At 44.6% G+C, this 16,381-nt stretch overlaps 1 non-coding gene across 1 annotated transcript; it reads left to right on the top strand.

Annotated features, from left to right (window-relative positions):
• The first annotated feature begins 1,908 nt into the window (after positions 1 to 1,908).
• Positions 1,909 to 1,982, top strand: Trnai-aau (transfer RNA isoleucine (anticodon AAU)). The gene has a single exon. It is a non-coding gene; the product is annotated as a tRNA-Ile (tRNA).
• The last annotated feature ends 14,399 nt before the right edge of the window (positions 1,983 to 16,381 follow it).

The raw sequence follows: 16,381 nt of genomic DNA, 5'->3' as shown, positions 1-16,381 counted from the left end.
CTGCCGAGTTGGATAAATATGAAGAGTGCTGAAAAAATCGAGTTTTGCAACAAGTTACATACAAAATTTTATGCAATTCAGTATCATTATTTCTATTTTGTATAACTCAATTTGGTATCGTAATGGCCAATTTTTCCGAACTGGTTCATTATGCAATTGAAATGAGTTGCATAATGAAAAATGGTTATATAATGTTCATAATGCAACTCATTTGGGTTGCATTATGAATATTATGCAACTGAAATGAGTTGTATAATGAAAAAAATCATTGCATAAAGTTTATTTGTTCAACTTTGATGTTGTGTAAATACGTTTAAGATAGAGTATTGCATATTTAGTATTGATTTTCGTAGGCAAATTACATAACTGGCCCATGTTATCAAAGATATATGTAGCACAAAATATACAGGGATGTCCATTACGCCCCGATGGGCATCCACTCCGTACCACTTCTTCCAACCCGAAAAGATACATGATTTACAGTTCATTATTTCTTCTCAATCAGAGCTGCTAAGTGTCAGTATCAACCGATATTTAAAGATGAAATTGAGATAGGTAACCACTCATTTTTCCATTTACCATCGCAGCCTCTGATTATTCAATTGACATCAGCTCCAGCCTCAGTCAAGGCGCATATCATTCAATTGAGCCCCAGCTAGGAAGCATAAATGTGTGGTGTTGTAGGTTCAAAGCTTTTTCCATCATTGATGACGTCAAACCCGACATCAACCTATCATTCACCTATTTTTATTTTGGCCACCAAACCCAACATAGACCCAATAGTTGATCGATGTTGGCCCAACAGTGGCCCAACATTCGATAAAAATTGACCCGACTTTGACCCGACATTCGACATTTTTTCAGTCTGGCGGAATTTTTCGGGGTTTTTTTGTGTTTCATGCCAAGCTACTCATTCGAGTGACAATTTATTCAATTGACAAGGATTCGCTTCTCGTTTGATAGGTGCTCTGATTGAATGAAATCGTTTTGAACATAACTAGAAGGAAAAATGACTGAACAGATTGGTTGGTTAGTGTTCAAATGAATGAATTGAATTTTTGCAACACTGCTCAATAAAGAAATCCTACCTGTTGCTAATGATTGAAACATGTAGTGAACAAACTTGTAGGATTACTAATCATATGTTAAGTTTTTCTCTGTTTTACAGGCCTAACTTACTGATTTGCTTAGGGTGTCGATTCATACATCATTTGAATTGAACTCTGTTTTAGTGCTTTTTTCGGAATCCTCAAATTGCTCTTCAAAAGCAATTTCTCTAGAGGTTTCTTCAGCTTTTCCTTCAGGGATTTGTCCATGTATTTTCCATGAATTCCGCTAGAGATTACTCCAGAAATTCCATCACTGAATTTCTCCAACAATTTCGTCTGGAAGTTCTCGAAGGATTTCTGTCGGGATTCCTTTTAAGTAAAATATGTTTCGTCTTTATCTTGCTTGTCAAACATTTGGGAGGTTAGGTTTCGTGGTGTAATACAATTGCCAAGATTGGCCCAGATAACCATTATTTTTTTGAAGCGCCGATTTTATCAAAATATTGTTCCTATCGAAAATTATGAAAAGTCAGCAATTTTCAGCGCTGTATCCTACTCTGTTACGAAATAACAGCATATTTAGTGTGCTAATTGACCAAAAATAACCACATTGAACTAAGAATTTCAACTTGTCAGAAGACATATTGAGAACTTACGATGGTCGCACCACTTAGAAGCGAACTCTACATGTACAACAACAAAAAAGAGAAATTAATTACGCCGCACACGACATGGCTACAAAATTAAAAACAAACTTTCGCTCAGCTCTTCTGCGCTCCTGGTCAAATGGTAACATGGTACCTTCCTATGTCACACTTGAGAATATTTGTTGCCCTATTTTCACCCACTTGACCACAGCGGCTCCATAGCTCAGTTGGTTAGAGCGTCGTGCTAATAACGCGAAGGTCGTGAGTTCGATCCTCTCTGGAGCCAGGATCTTTCTTTTTGTGGATTTTCCGAATGATGAAACGTTACGAACGTAAGTTTCACAAAAAAGAAACGAAAATCACCTGATCCAACACTTGGACGAAAATCATCAATTCAATTCACATCAGGTATTCAACAAGCATTAATCTGATACCCAGACAGGCATCCACAGCTGACTGTCAAGTGAGTTTCGACTCGCGCATTCAAATTCAATGCTGCTGATTAAGAAAATAAATATATACGCAAGTGTGCGCAACTTTCAACGAGCTGCTACACAGCACTCTAATCAATAATAGCACTTATATAGTGCGGTGCGCTTAGAGCTACGTCGCGTCGCACCGTCCGTCCGTGGTTCGGGTACCGGTCAAGTTGCAACGCCCACTTGATGATCCCGCAGAAGCAGCACCAGCGGGCAGCCGCAAAGTGTTCGTACCTAAGAGCTTTTTTATTGCGTGTGTGCAGACGGACAAGTGTGAAGATCAAGTGCCGGCTGACTAGTCAGTCATGAAATGATATGTTTATTCTATTTTGATATAATGAATTGAAGGTATCGATAATGTTTTGGGGTGTGTGCGTCAATCTTACAGATTTAAATTGAGGAATAGATTCGTAGACGATTATAAACTGTGCAGTCCTGCACTCGACTGAACAAATATTTATCCTAATACGGCACATTTATGCTCATCGTTAACTGAAATTATCATCGCTCTCGTTGAGACTTCTGAGAGTGATGCAAAAATGGATAGGTGTATTTGAATTGGTGAGCTCGTTTTTAGAAGTACGAATCGTCCACTTGGGGATTCCAGCAGAATCCACCTACCTGGGGATTCCAGCAGAATCCACCTACCTGGAGATTCCTGCAGAATTCACCTATCTGGGAATTCCAGCAGAATCCACGTGGGGATTTCAGCAGAATCCATCTGTGGATTCCGGCAGAATCCACCTGTGAATTCCGGCAGAATCCACCTGTGGATTCCGGCAGAATCCACCTGTGGATTCCGGCAGAATCCACCTGTGGATTCCGGCAGAATCCACCTGTGGATTCCGGCAGAATCCACCTGTGGATTCCGGCAGAATCCACCTGTGGATTCCAGCAGAATCCACTTGTGGATTCCGGCAGAATCCACCTGTGGATTCCGGCAGAATCCACCTGTGGATTCCGGCAGAATCCATCTGTGGATTCCGGCAGAATCCACCTGTGGATTCCAGCAGAATCCACCTGTGGATTCCGGCAGAATCTACCTGTGGATTCCGGCAGAATGCACCTGTGGATTCCGGCAGAATGCACCTGTGGATTCCGGCAGAGTCCACCTGTGGATTCCGGCAGAATCCACCTGTGGATTCCGGCAGAATTCATTTGTGGATTCCAGCAGAATCCACCTGTGGATTCCGGCAGAATCCACCTAGGACCTAGGGATTCCAGCAGAATCCACCTGGGAATTTCGGCAGAATCCACCTGGGGATTCTAGCAGAGTTCACCAATCAGAATCTACCCAGAAATGTTACAGGATCCAGAGCAAACAACAAAATTAACATATTTTACTTTCTTTGACCTGATAGAAGACAAAAAAAGTTTCTTTTGCAATCTATGATAGATTGTTTTAATCGTTCAAACAACCTGAAATGTTAATTTCAAACCTAATTTGCAAAATTATCAGCACAGCCACTTTCATCGTGCGAAACTGCCCTGACCCCTCCTCTCGCTCGAGCCCCTTCAACGCGCCAATAAATTAAATCTAAAATCATTGTGCCCTCCTTATAATTTCCTTCTTACGCACAGTCGCGCCGCGTAGCCGGCAGGCACGGCTCTCACAATCGGTGGCGAGAAAGCCAAAACTCGGTCACCAGTGCCAAGGTAACTGCCAACGATTTCGGGGCCATTGTTTGGGGAGTTCAAAAATAAAAAAAAATCTCACCGCTCGAATCAGCAATTTAACGGACCTAACTTCGCCGTCTAGTGGTTCTAGCACGACGACCGACCAAAGAGAAGCATTGAAAAAAAAATGATGAAAACCAAACAATTTGCGACCCAAACAACCGAACCGGAATGGTCAGTCAGTCCGTGCTGCGCCTAACAGTGCCAGTGCCAGTTCAGTTCCAAGGGAGCGGCACCTGTTCCTTGCGGGCCGGCCAGTGGGAATTGAGTTGTTTTTTTTTGTTTTGCTGGGAACGGGACACCCATCGATCCGGAATATTTATGATAATATCAACGTTCAGCGATGTAGTCCGTTAGAGCAGGGGCTCCCAACCTCCCAGGTACTACACGTTCTGCGTAGAATCTTGGAATTTCTAACTGTGTTGGAATCTTTAGATTTGAACTCTTTTTGGTACAATTAATCCTTTTGAACGATCTGATAGATTATCAATTAAAAAAAACTTGTAAATGAAGATTAAAAAGCTAAGAGTTACATATTATCTTGACATAAACTCGAACTGTTTTCAAAATTAGTTCAAATTTTGGAAACAATATCTTTTTAACTAATAAAATTGTTAATAATGACCGGGGAATTCTCTGCATCTCCACAGTTTTCTCGAGAAGGTAGAGTCAAGATTTTCCGAAGAATCTTGATTAAGGTGAGAACCCCTGCCCCTAAACCGTTCCGGACGTCGTGTTTCCCGCTCACCGCCGTCCCGTGTCGCAGCAGCTGTTCTACACCGAAGGAAATTACCCCCAAAGGAGTTTCCCTCGCAGCACTAAATATCGAACCGCAAGCAAAACCGCGAACGCCTAATGAAATTAGCAATCACTTGTGAGCTTGGCGGAGTGAATGAGTGAGTGATCACTGAGCAAATTAAGCACCACTGCTGTTTAACAACGTCTCAAGATTCTCATCTCGCGTCTTGGCTTAGTATCTCTCCAACTGGACGACCACCACTTGGGTTTTGTGTGGGGTGAAGGAGTTGTAAAAAAAAAACAACGTTCAAGATACATAATTAATGGATGAGTATGAAAATCGGTCATAATCAGTGATAATCTATTTGGCGCGTGGGGTTTGCTGAGACTTGTTGGATGGATGGAAAGTGGGATAAAATTATGACAAGCCAGGGGAATGATCGAGAGTAAGTAGTGGCTCTTATGGATAGGTGGGCTTTATGAAGTGCTTTTCTCTGCGAGTATCATGTCTTCAAAGATGTACTTGCCGTGTATGAAGAAGAATGAACTTTTCGTTTATTTTTGTAGAAAAACATGAGAATTCGTGAAGACATCTTTGAAAAAATTATTGGTACAAATTTATGTAACGAGCATAATATTAGTCACTCTCCTATTAGCCATAACATTTCCGGTTTAAAATTTTGAATAGGAAATCTAGCAAAGATGGAACTGATATCCGATTACAGGCAGTATAACGATTCTGCTGGAATACCTAGGTGAATTGTACTTAAATCCCGCTTCGGATTCTGCTAGAATGCTCCCGTGGATCCTACTAGAATGTCCAGCTGAATTCTGATATAATCTTCCGCTAAATTCTGTCGGAATCCATAGATGGATTCTGTCGAAATTCACAGTTGGATTCTGCTGGTAAGTAGATTCTGCTAGAATCCCCTGGTGGATTCTACTGGAATCTCTTGGTAAATTATTCTGAGTTCCACAGGTGGATTCTGCTAGAATCCCTAGGTGGATTCTGCTGCAATCCCCTGGAGGATTCTGCTGGGATCCCCAGGTGGATTCTGATTGGACCCCCAGGATGATTCTGCCAGAGTCTCCAGCTTGTTTAGGACGAAATCCCCAGATGGATTCTGTTGGAATCCCCAGGTGGATTTTGCTGGAATCCTCAGGTGGATTCTGCTGGATTCCCAGGTGGATTCTGCTGGAATCCCCAGGTGGATTCTGCCGGAATCCCCAGGTGGATTCTGCCGGAATCCACAGGTGGATTCTGCTGGAATCCCCAGGTGGATTCTGCTGGAATCCCCAGGTGGATTCTGCTGGAATCCCCAGGTGGATTCTGCTGGAATCCCCAGGTGGATTCTGCTGGAATCCCCAGGTGGATTCTGCTGGAATCCCCAGGTGGATTCTGCTGGAATCCCCAGGTGGATTCTGCTGGAATCCCCAGGTGGATTCTGCTGGAATCCCCAGGTGGATTCTGCTGGAATCCCCAGGTGGATTCTGCTGGAATCCCCAGGTGGATTCTGCTGGAATCCCCAGGTGGATTCTGCTGGAATCCCCAGGTGGATTCTGCTGGAATCCCCAGGTGGATTCTGCTGGAATCCCCAGGTGGATTCTGCTGGAATCCCCAGGTGGATTCTGCTGGAATCCCCAGGTGGATTCTGCTGGAATCCCCAGGTGGATTCTGCTGGAATCCCCAGGTGGATTCTGCTGGAATCCCCAGGTGGATTCTGCTGGAATCCCCAGGTGGATTCTGCTGGAATCCCCAGGTGGATTCTGCTGGAATCCCCAGGTGGATTCTGCTAGAATCCCCAGGTGGATTCTGCTAGAATCCCCAGGTGGATTCTGCTAGAATCCCCAGGTGGATTCTGCTAGAATCCCCAGGTGGATTCTGCTAGAATCCCCAGGTGGATTCTGCTAGAATCCCCAGGTGGATTCTGCTAGAATCCCCAGGTGGATTCTGCTAGAATCCCCAGGTGGATTCTGCTAGAATCCCCAGGTGGATTCTGCTAGAATCCCCAGGTGGATTCTGCTAGAATCCCCAGGTGGATTCTGCTAGAATCCCCAGGTGGATTCTGCTGGAATCCCCAGGTGGATTCTGCTAGAATCCCCAGGTGGATTCTGCTGGAATCCCCAGGTGGATTCTGCTGGAATCCCCAGGTGGATTCTGCTGGAATCCCCAGGTGGATTCTGCTGGAATCCCCAGGTGGATTCTGCTGGAATCCCCAGGTGGATTCTGCTGGAATCCCGTGGTGGATTCTGCTGAATTCCCCAGGTGGATTCTGCTGGAATCCCCAGGTGGATTCTGCTGGAATCCCCAGGTGGATTCTGCTGGAATCCCCAGGTGGATTCTACTGGAATCCCCAGGTGGATTCTGCTGGAATCCCCAGGTGGATTCTGCAGGAATCCCCAGTGGATTCTGCAGAAATCCCCAGTGGATTCTGCTGGAATCCCCTGGTGGATTCTGCTGTAATCCTCTGGTGGATTCTGCTAGAATCCCCTGGTTGATTCTGCTGGAATCCCCAGGTGGATTCTGCTGGAATCCCCTGGTGGATTCTGCTGGATTCCCTCAGGTGGATTCTGCTGGAATCCCCAGGTGGATTCTGCTGGAATCCCCAGGTGGATTCTGCTGGAATCCCCAGGTGGATTCTGCTGGAATCCCCAGGTGGATTCTGCTGGAATCCCCAGGTGGATTCTGCTGGAATCCCCAGGTGGATTCTGCTGGAATCCCCAGATGGATTCTGCTGGAATCCCCAGGTGGATTCTGCTGGAATCCCCAGGTGGATTCTGCTGGAATCCATAATGGATTCTTTAGGAATCCCCAGTGGATTCTGCAGGAATCCCCAGTGGATTCTGCAGGAATCCCCAGTGGATTCTGCAGAAATCCCCAGTGGATTCTGCATGAATCCCCTGGTTGATTCTGCTGGAATCCCCAGGTGGATTCTGCTGGAATCCCCTGGTGGATTCTGCTGGATTCCCCAGGTGGATTCTGAGGGAATCCCCAGGTGGATTCTGAGGGAATCCCCAGGTGGATTCTGCTGGAATCCCCAGGTGGATTCTGCTGGAATCCCCTGGTGGATTCTGCTGGAATCCCCAGGTGGATTCTGCTGGAATCCCCTGGTGGATTCTGCTGGAATCCCCTGGTGGATTCTGCTGGAGTCCCCTGGTGGATTCTGCTTTTACCCGCTGGTGGATTCTGCTCGGACCCGCTGGTGGATTCTGCTTTAATCCCCTGGTGGATTCTGCTGGAATCCACAGGTGGATTCTATTGGAATCCCTAGGTGGATTCTGCTGGAATCCCCAGGTGGATTCTGCTGGAATCCCCAGGTAGTTTCTGTTGAAATCCCCAGGTGAATTCTGCAGGAATCCCCAGGTGAATTCTGCTGGAATCCCCAGGTGGATTCGGCTGCAATCTCCAGGTGGATTCGGCTGGAATCCCCAGGTGGATTCTGCTGGAATCTGTAGGTGGATTCTTCTGCAATTCTTAAATAAATTCTGTCGAAAACCCAGTCTGGATTCTGCTGGAATCCTTAGGTAGATTCTGTAGAATTAACTGTTAAACCCAACTGGAATTCTTAGTGGATTCTATTAAATTCAGGTTGGAGTTGAATTTTATTAGATTTATTGCAACACAACTTTCTCGAAAAAGAGTATTTCATCCGCGAAGCAAACACATTGTATGGATTCAGTGAAACTCCTATATCGACTCTAGTAAGCCACTTTCTATTACATAACTAGCATTTTCCAATGGTCAATCACAATCAACGCCACAAACACACATAATTAACGTTTCCGCAAAGTTCAAGGTGATAATCATCAAAATCGTGCTGGAAAACAATAGCCACAGCAAGACCTCCTCTTTCAATCCACATCGTTCGTGCGCGAGCGGTCAGTCAGCGAAAAACTTCGCTTCCTAGCCGAAATGAAAGAGAGAAAAGCAAACACTTCACAGCTCGCCGGGTAACGTCTTAATTATGCAATTGGCGTCTCTTAATCCAAACTCCAAGACGCCAACGGCTCCAACGACGACGACGTTGATTGTTGCTGTTCCGGATGCCTGGTAGGCCTCTATTAGAAAATTGGTTCGCTCGTAATACAATTGCGTTGGAGGTGGCGTTTGCTTGGAGTTGGAAAATTAAGAAATTACCATCGGTCGGCGGTCGGTCATCCAACGACACCAGACGGACGATGTCTTCCGAAGAGGGCTCGACCTCTGGAACTCTGTTTGGTTGCCGGCGCCGGGTCGGACCGGTCAGTCGACTGGTTTATGGAAGCGTGACCTCTTCACCTATCGCGACCGGTTACCCGGCATCGACGGAGCTGACCGGCATGACCGCAGCGGGAAAGTTATTGTAGCTGGTATCCGCAGGGCTGGTAGCGAGTTACTAGCAGTAACTGCCGGAGTTAATAGGTGGATTCTGCAACAATCTTTAGCTGGATTTTCAAGAGTTAGATGGATTCTGCCAGAATCCCAAATTGGAGTCTGCTGGAAGCATCAAATGAATTCTAAGTCCAAGGATAGTTGCAACTGAACTCCCGAGATGGATTCTGCAAGAATCTTTGAGTGCATTCCACTAGAATTGGATTCTGCTCAACTGTTCCAACTGCTTCCTCAGTTGGATTCTGCTAGAATCTCCAGGTAGATGCTACTAGACACACCATGTGAATTCTACAAGAACCAAAGTCGTTTCTACTTAAATCATCAGATGGATTCTGTAATATAATTCAAGTGAATTCGGCATAAATCTTCAGAGTAGATGAATTCAGCTTGAATCCAGTGATGGTTTCTTTTGAACTTCCAAGTGGATTCTGCAAACGTCTTCGAATGGATTCTGTAATATTATTTACATGTATTCTGCTTGAATCCCCGGGTGGATTCTGTATTTCAGTAGCCCGAATTTCATCGTACGACCGCTACCAGCCCTGCAATCCACCGAAATGCAAATGATTTTTTTTTCTCGATCTCCTGCTGAGATTTCGTTTTCGTCTACGCGTGGGTTGAAAGTGAAATATTTGCACTCGCCACCACCGCACCGCCGCAGTAAAACCGGTCAATAGGCGTGACGAATGCGCATTTTTCCCTGTCCGTCCGTGGACCGTTCCGTTGAAGAAAGATGCAAAACGAGATGCCCGGTACGCCACGCAGTGTCGAGCAGGTGGCCGGTGGTACCCGCAGGGAAAGGTTGAAAAGTTTTTGTTTTTATTTCTGAGGGAAATCCCTCTTCTTCGGCAGGTGATTTACGATGACTTTTAGCTTTCGGCTGTAGGTACCTACAATACACGCAGCGAAGTGTGAACGGAAAATGGCTTAATTATTCAATTTTCGCGCGCTCTATGGCTGGAAAGTGTTTGGCCCAGGTAGGCCGAACTGAATTCACCTAATTTTCTGCGAAAGTTCCAATTCGGTCGGGTGTAAACGCTCTCTTGTTGGGCAAACATTTGAAACTGGCGCGAAAAAAATCGAAATTGTCTGCGTCCGGTGACGAATGCACTGTGGGATGTTTGGTCAATTTTTAGGGCCAAAAATATTTCTTGAAACGTATTTGTGGGATGCCTAAGCCAGAGAGTCCGCTTTCCCATTGTCTGAAATTGAGCAATAAGACGACCTGGGGATTCCAGCAGAATCCACATTGGGATTCAAACAGAATCCACTGGGGATTCATGCAGAATCCACTGGGGATTCCAGCAGAATCCACAGGGGATTCCAGCAGAATCCACTGGGGATTCCGGCAGAATCCACTGGGAATTCCGGCAGAATCCACTGGGAATTCCGGCAGAATCCACTGGGAATTCCGGCAGAATCCACTGGGAATTCCGGCAGAATCCACTGGGGATTCCAGCAGAATCCACCTGGGGATTCCAGCAGAATCCACCTGGGGATTCCAGCAGATTCCTCCTGGAGATTCCAGCAGAATCCACTTGGGGATTCCAGCAGAATCCACCTGGGGAATCAGGCAGAATCCACCTGGGGAATCAGGCAGAATCAACCTGGGGATTCCAGCAGAATCCACCTGGGGATTCCAGCAGAATCCACCTGGGGATTCCAGCAGAATCCACCTGGGGATTCCAGCAGAATCCACCTGGGGATTCCAGCAGAATCCACCTGGGGAATCAGGCAGAATCAACCTGGGGATTTCAGCAGAATCCACCTGGGGATTCCAGCAGAATCCACCGGGGTATTCCAGCAGAATCCACCTGGGGAATCAGGCAGAATCAACCTGGGGATTTCAGCAGAATCCACCTGGGGATTCCAGCAGAATCCACCTGGGGATTCCAGCAGAATCCACCTGGGGAATCAGGCAGAATCAACCTGGGGATTTCAGCAGAATCCACCTGGGGATTCCAGCAGAATCCACCTGGGGATTCCAGCAGAATCCATCTGGGGATTCCAGCAGAATCCATCTGGGAATCAGGCAGAATCAACCTGGGGATTCCAGCAGAATCCACCTGGGGAATCCAGCAGCATCCACCTAGGAATTCCAGCATATTCCACCTAGGAATTCCAGCAGAATCCACCTAGGAATTCCAGCAGAAACCATTGAGGATTCCAGCAGAATCCACCTGAGAATTCTTGCAGAATCCACCTGGGGAATCAGGCAGAATCCACCTGGGGATTCCCGCAGAATCCACCTGGGGATTCCAGCAGAATCCACCTGGGGATTCCAGCAGAATCCACCTGGGGATTCCAGCGGAATCCACCTGGGGATTCCAGCAGAATCCACCTGGGGATTCCAGCAGAATCCACCTGGGGAATCAGGCAGAATCAACCTGGAGATTCCAGCACTGTGGTCTCCAGTTAGCCTAGTGGTTAAGGCTATGGATCGCCAATCCGGAGACGGCGGGTTCGATTCCCGTTCCGGTCGGGAAAATTTTCTCGACTCCCTGGGCATAGTGTATCATTGTGCTTGCCTCACAATATACTAATTCATGCAATGGCTGGCAAAGAATGCCCTCCAATTAATAACTGTGGAAGTGCTCAAAAGAACACTAAGTTGGAGAGAGGCAGGCCAAGTCCCAGTGGGGACGTAGAGCCATAAAGAAGAAGAAGAAGAAGAAGAAGATTCCAGCAGAATCCACCTGGGGATTCCAGCAGCATCCACCTAGGAATTCCAGCAGAATCCATTGGGGATTCCAGCAGAATCCACCTGGGGATTCCAGCAGAATCCACCTGGGGATTCCAGCAGAATCCTCCTGGGGATTCCAGCAGAATCCTCCTGGGGATTCCAGCAGAATCCACCTGGGGATTCCAGCAGAATCCACCTGGGGATTCCAGCAGAATCCACCTGGGGATTCCAGCAGAATCCACCTGGGGATTCCAGCAGAATCCACCTGGGGATTCCAGCAGAATCCACCTGGGGATTCCAGCAGAATCCACCTGGGGATTCCAGCAGAATCCACCTGGGGATTCCAGCAGAATCCACCTGGGGATTCCAGCAGAATCCACCTGGGGATTCCAGCAGAATCCACCTGGGGATTCCAGCAGAATCCACCTGGGGATTCCAGCAGAATCCACCTGGGGATTCCAGCAGAATCCACCTGGGGATTCCAGCAGAATTCACCTGGGGATTCCAGCAGAATCCACCTGGGGATTCCAGCAGAATCCACCTGGGGATTCCAGCAGAATCCACCTGGGGATTCCAGCAGAATACACCTGGGGATTCCAGCAGAATCCACCTGGGGATTCCAGCTGAATTCACCTGGGGATTCCAGCAGAATCCACCTGGGGATTCCAGCAGAATCCACCTGGGGATTCCAGCAGAATCCAGCTGGGGATTCCAGCAGAATCCAGCTGGGGATTCCAGCAGAATCCAGCTGGGGATTCCAGCAGAATCCAGCTGGGGATTCCAGCAGAATCCAGCTGGGGATTCCAGCAGAATCCACCTGGTTATTCTAGCAGAATCCACCTGGGGATTCCAGCAGAATCCACCTGGGGATTCCTGCAGAATCTACCTGGGGATTCCAGAAAAAAACCCTTTGGGAATTCCAGCAGAATCCACCGGGGATACCATTATTTCAGTAAAATTCACAGGGGGATTCCAGCAGAATCTCTAGCATATACAGGGGGTGGCCAAAATGTTTGGGATAGGCAACTTTTTTTCACCCACAAAAAAATTCAACATGCTGTAACTTTTCATAGAGTGCATCAAAAAATCTCAAATTTTGACTGTTTATCAACCTGTTATATGTGCATGATTGGTACAAAATTGGGCTTGATTGAATAATTTTTCGCGAAGTTAGAACCGTTCGGGTAAAACACTATTTTTTAGACAACTCATTTTTGAGCTGTCATATCTCGGAAACCAGTGAACCGATTTGAATGAATTTTTTAACGTTTATCAACAATATATTGATACTTAATACGACGTTATAAAATGTTATATTTTCTCACGACGAATTAAGTTATACCGGGTTGAAATTTTTACCCATATAGAGGAAAATAAGTCAAATTTACAATACCATACAACAATTGCTAAATGTGTTCTTTCTTCAATCTAAATAAGCTCTAATATATCTGATTAGAGATAACTTGAGAACAGAAGTGGAAAATCTTTGGACATCTACACTAAAATTTATTGACATTGACGTAAAAAAATTACCTTTTTTCGAGAAAAATCCAAAAAGTGTCAATCCATGATAACTTTTTTCAACGTTCAAAAACTATCTATGTTTTAATAGTTTGTGAAGCATCTGAATATTGTTAGTGTACGTTCAAAATTTTATTCAATTCGGTTCACTGGTTTCCGAGATATGACAGCTCAAAAATGAGTTGTCTAAAAAAAGGTGTTTTACCCGAATGGTTCTAACTTTGCGAAATATCAATCAATCGAGCCCAAATTTGTACCAGTGATGCACATATAACAGGTTGATAAACAGTCAAAATTTGAGATTTTTTGATGCACTCTACGAAAAGTTATAGCATGTTGAATTTTTTTGTGAGAGAAAAAAAGTTGCCTATCCCAAACATTTTGGCCATCCCCTGTAGTTGACCACAAAACCTGCTTCAATATCCCATAGTGCGTCAACGATGACGACATCATCAAATGGCACTTTCCGTAGGGCTAAACACCGCTTCACCAAAATTTCGTACCACCTGTTGCGCAGGGTCGATCATCTCCCAGTTCTTAAAACCACAACAATGAAAGCAGAGGTACCAATCGTCGTCGGCCGGCAGTTGTGACCTCACTTTGCCCGGTCATTAACCATCACGATCAACCTCAACTCGGCCGCGGTCGCGGCCGGCAGGCGATGCGCAAACGACCACCTCGACTCTCGATTTCCTGATGATGCGGCTTACGATCGATCGCCCGCAAATGGAATTCGCACTCGTCTTCCATCAATTTTGGCATAGTCCGAACTCTCGACTCAACTCGAATCGACCCGGGGAGGCGCGTAATTGATCGATCTCTGATGTCTGATCGGCCTGGTGGTATTGAGAGCCGGCGCAGGTGAAAGTGTTGTAAGAGCACGTACCCTTTTTTTTGCGCACAACATTGTTGTTGCGGTTCAGTTCGCGCCGAAAACAGTCGATCAGCCGGAATTGGTTGTGATGCCATCATCATCATCATTTATCAGTTGGATCTGGGTGTCTGGGGCTTGTCACTGACTGGCTGTCCGAACATCGATGGGCTCGGTTTGAAGGGGCCAAATTGAAGATGTCTCTTACCTGTAGGAAATGGAGAAGAAAGTGAAATCCTTAGTTATCTGTTTATCATTTATCATTGGTGTTAAATGCAATCAGTAAAGAAGATCTTTAACATAGTTTTTTTTCTGATTCTTTTCAGGTAAATCTCAAAGGATGATGTGCGGCTTAATCATGGTGATTTGAGGGAAAAGATTAAAGAAAAGTAACGCATAAAAACCACCAAGCCAATGGTTTATCAAGTTCCTGACGGAATGTCTACGACTAGATGGGAATAACAAAATCATAATATCTGAAAACAAAAGTTTCTTCAATTGAAACAAAACAAATGTGTTGATATGATTTCAATAAGATTATATGAAACTATGTTCGATTAGATTTGCTACAAAATGATACAATTATAACACTTTTTGTTATATATTGCATATCAAAATTGTTAACAGTAACGTATTTAAAACTACTAGCAAATTTCAATATAATCTTGTTATGAACTATACAACAAATTATACCATATGTTACACAGCGAAACAAAAACTAACTATTGGTCTGTCTCAAGGGCAAACTTATGTGTTTCCTACGAATTTTGGCCTGCTGAAATCGAATCCAGGTTCAGGTTTGCTCCAGCACGTCACAATTTTGAGCTATACCTCAATTTATAGGGCAAAATATACGTTTTTGGGCCTCTTGACTGCAAGCCATTAGAGTAAAGTGGGGCAAAAGTTCAAGTGGGGCAAGAGTATCTTTTAAAGTTTTTGACCTCAATTCAAATTATTTTTTTCTGGTGTCAAGGTTGTTCGAAGCATTTTTGAAAAAGAGTCTTTCCCTCCAAAAATTATGAAAATTTATCAATATTTCGAAAAGTTATGGCAAAATGTTGGTTTTTGATCAAAAAATTGTAATATGCGACAATCCTTCCAAAGCATGGAATGGAATTATAATGAAATCGAATTCAATATTTTATGTTGGGGCGTAACTAGGTATATTCTGAAGATGCTTTAGCAGGTTTAACTTTTTGCAAAAAGGATTTGGATTTCATATTTTACACATAGTGGGGCAAAAGTTCGAATTGTGGGGCAAGAGTTCGAGTCATGTGGCAACTTTAGGTAAAAACCTAAAATTTTGCAAAAAGTACATATTATCTCTAAAAATGATGGAACTAGTGAGAAGATCGAAGTTGAAAAAAAAAGTTTTATCTGAAGTTGGCGGAAAACTACTCATTTTTGGTGTAGTAAATTTAACCCTGATTTGGGTAAAATCCAGATCGAAATTTAAAGTGTAATTGGTTTTTAGTATTCCTATTAGTGTGTCAAAATAGTGTGCTACGGTTAGCGAAATTCCTCAAATACTAGATTCGAACTTTTGCCCCAGTGGGAAACTGCTTCGGAATAAAGAAAACGTTTAGCAAGATATAAACGACGCCTTTTATAAAGCTCACAAAAACAGCTTCTAGAACTTATTCCGTTCTACTGAACAGAAACAAAATTGGCCAAAACTGAATGAAATTTTCAGAAGTTCGGCAGACAATCAAGCAGAAGTTGAACTATTGATACATGGACAATTGATTCGTGGAAAAAATGCAGCAAATATTTCAATCTTTAGCATTATTGGGCCTCAGCTAGCAACCAGGCCATTGAGTTTTTTTTTCATAAGCATACAGTTTTCTATAGTAATCAATATGGATTCAGGAAAGGCTGCAGTTCTCTTACATCCACCAGTGAGTTATTAGATGAAAAATATGCTGCTATTGATTCTCGTAATCTCGTTGGAGTACTCTATCTTGATCTAAAGAAGGCTTCCTAAACCATCGATCATGAAACATTATTGCATGAATTAGAGTACTATGGGATTAGAGGAATTGCGAATAATTTGATCCGTAGTTATCTCTCCATCAGAAGCCAGTTTGTATACGTGAATGGAACAAATAGCACATAACGGCCATTAACGGTGGGAGTTAGCATAGCATAGCCGACCGTATACATCCTGGGGTGGCTGTCGATACCCGAGCACGAGAAAATAGCTGAAGAATACCAGACTCGGGTATGGAAAACCGAATACCTACAACCTGAATGAGGTATTAAGAAGCCCTGCATAAGAGATAAAATACCTAAAATAATAACTAGTGTATATTCTGCGCATAACACGTTAATAATGACAGCAGGT

Source organism: Aedes albopictus, chromosome 1 (genome assembly GCF_035046485.1).
Source record: "Aedes albopictus strain Foshan chromosome 1, AalbF5, whole genome shotgun sequence".
NCBI lineage: Eukaryota > Metazoa > Arthropoda > Insecta > Diptera > Culicidae > Aedes > Aedes albopictus.
The sequence above is the reverse complement of the archived record's forward strand: the minus strand, read 5'-3'. Positions and strand labels throughout refer to the sequence as shown.